Source organism: Penaeus monodon, chromosome 7 (assembly GCF_015228065.2).
Source record: "Penaeus monodon isolate SGIC_2016 chromosome 7, NSTDA_Pmon_1, whole genome shotgun sequence".
Lineage (NCBI taxonomy): Eukaryota > Metazoa > Arthropoda > Malacostraca > Decapoda > Penaeidae > Penaeus > Penaeus monodon.
The window spans coordinates 8,903,651-8,906,150 of NC_051392.1; positions in this window are offsets into that span (position 1 = coordinate 8,903,651).

The window sequence follows — 2,500 nt, forward strand, 5'->3', positions numbered from 1 at the left end:
GAGTTATATATATAGCCAAGACAACAAACATATGAAAACAAAGACAAGAGTTAGAACAACAAACAGAGCGGAGAAGATATATGGAGATATGGATATATATATTATATGTAATATATATAGTTTATGATATGGATAATAATATATAGATATGAATATGGATATATATTGAAGGATATATTAGTATGATGTAGTAGTAATAATATAGATATAATAGGTTGATGATAGATAGATGTGATGTAGATAGATGAGAGTTGTAGATTAGATATAGGATGTTAGGAAGGAAGTGTGGAGTAATGAGGACTGTGAGTAAGAATATAGATGATAGAAATAGATATTAAGACAAGGGAGAGATATGGTATGAATAGATATGTAGTATAGATAGAGTGGTGATGATATGGAGGATAGTGTATGATGATATGAGATAGTTGTGACAGAAGGAGGAATGTGGAGAAGAGGATAGTTGTTGGAGTAAGATGAATACATGTATGAGGAAGGACATATGAGATAGGATATATATGTAGGTTAGGATAGAGTGAGAGGTGTAGAGGAAGATAGGTAGTGGTGAGATAGAGGAGTTATGTATGTAGGAGGAGTGAGGTGGTTGGGGTGGAGGGAGTGTATGGTATGAAGGAGAGGATGGTGGATGAATAGGAGAGAGTAGGTGAAAGGAAGGAGGAGATGGTGGAGAAGGAGGGGGAGGATGGTGGAGGAAGGGGTTCGAGGAGTGTGGTTGAGAGGAAAGCGAGTGATTTGGAGAAGGACGGATGTGGAGGAAGAGGAGGAGTGTGGAGGAAGAGAGGATTGGTGAGAAAGAAGGAGAGGAGGTGGTGGAGGAAGGGGGAGGAGGTGGTGGAGGAAGGAGGAGGAGGTGGTGGAGGAAGGAGGAGGAGGTGGTGGAGAAGAGAGGAGGAGGTGGTGGAGGAAGGAGGAGGAGGTGGTGGAGGAAGGAGGAGGAGGTGGTGGAGGAAGGAGGAGGATGGTGGGGGAAGGAGGAGGAGGGTGGAGGAGGAGGAGGAGGAGTGGGAGGAAGGAGGAGGAGGTGGTGGAGGAAGGAGGAGGAGTGGGGAAGAGGGGAGGGGAGGAAGGAGGAGGAGTGGGAGGAAAGGAGGAGGAGGGTGAGAAGAGGAGGAGGAGGAGGTGGAGGAAGAGGAGGAGTGGGAGGAAGGAAGGAGGAGGAGGAGGAGGAGGAGAGGAGGAGAGGAGGAGAGAGGAGAAGGAGGAGGAGGAGGGGGAGGAGGAGGAGGAGGAGAGGAGGAAGGAGGAGAGGAGGAGGAGGAGGAGGAGTAGGAGGAAGGAGGAGAGGAGAGGAGAGGAGGAGGAGGAAGGAGGAGGAAGAGGAGGGAGGAGGAGAGGGGGAGGAGGGGAGAGGGGAGGAAGGGAGGAAGAGGAGGGAGGAGGAGGAGGAGGAGAGGAGGAGGAGAGGAGGAGGAGGAGGAGGAGGAGGAGGAGGAGGAGGAGAAGAGGAGGAGAGGGGGAGGAGGAGAGGAGGAGAAAGGAGGAGGAGAGGAGGAGGAGGAAGGAGGAGGAGGAGAGAGAGGAGGAGGAGGAGAGAAGGGAGGAAAGGAGAGGAGAGAGGAGAGGAGGAAGAAAGAGGGAGGAGGAAGAGGAGGGAGGAGAGGAGGGAGGAGGAGGAGGAGGAGGAGGAGGAGGAGGAAGGAGGAGGAGGAAAGAGGAGGAGGAGGAAGAGGAGGAGGAGGAAGGAGGAGAGAGAGAGGAGGAAGAAGGAGGAGAAGAGGAGGAAAAGGAGAGAGGAGGAGGAGGAGAGGAGGAGGAGGAGGAGGAGGAGGAGGAGGAGGAGGGGAGGAGGAGAGAGGAGGAGGAGGAGGAGGAGGAGAGAAAGGGAGGGAAAGAGAGGAGGAGGAGGAGGATGATGATGATGAGGAAGGGGAGGAGGAGGAGGAGGAGGAGGAGGAGGAGGAGGAGGAGGAGGAGGAGGAGGAGGAGGAGTTTTTTTCATGGCGGAGAAGGAGTAAGAGAATGTGATGATGATGATGATGAGGATAATGACGATAATAACGACGATGGTAATGAAAGAAAGAAAACAAGATGACAAAAAGGAAGACGAATAAAAGGAAGCAGAGGATCTGGAAGAGGAAAATAAAAAGAAAAAAGGATAAGGATAAAAAGGAAATTAGAATAGTAGAAAATAGAGAACGGAAGAAGCGAATAAAACGAAAAAAAACAAAACAAAAACAAAACAAAGAAGAGGATATAATAACAACAATAATGAAGATTTGAAAAAAAAAAAAAGAATTTGAACAAGAAGAAGAGGAACGAAAGAAGGAAAAGAGGAAGACGATTAAGAGAAAATTAAGTAAATTTAATTTTGCGTTTATCGCGTCGAGTCGGTGTAAGTCGACAAGATTACCTTTATTGTTATATTTTTTTATAGACAAGTTAAAAAAAAAGGCTAAACTTAATATGTTAGTTTTGGTTTTCAAGATTTTGCATTCGGTGGCTACTTTTGCTTTTTACTCCCAAACTCATCGCTTCTATTTAA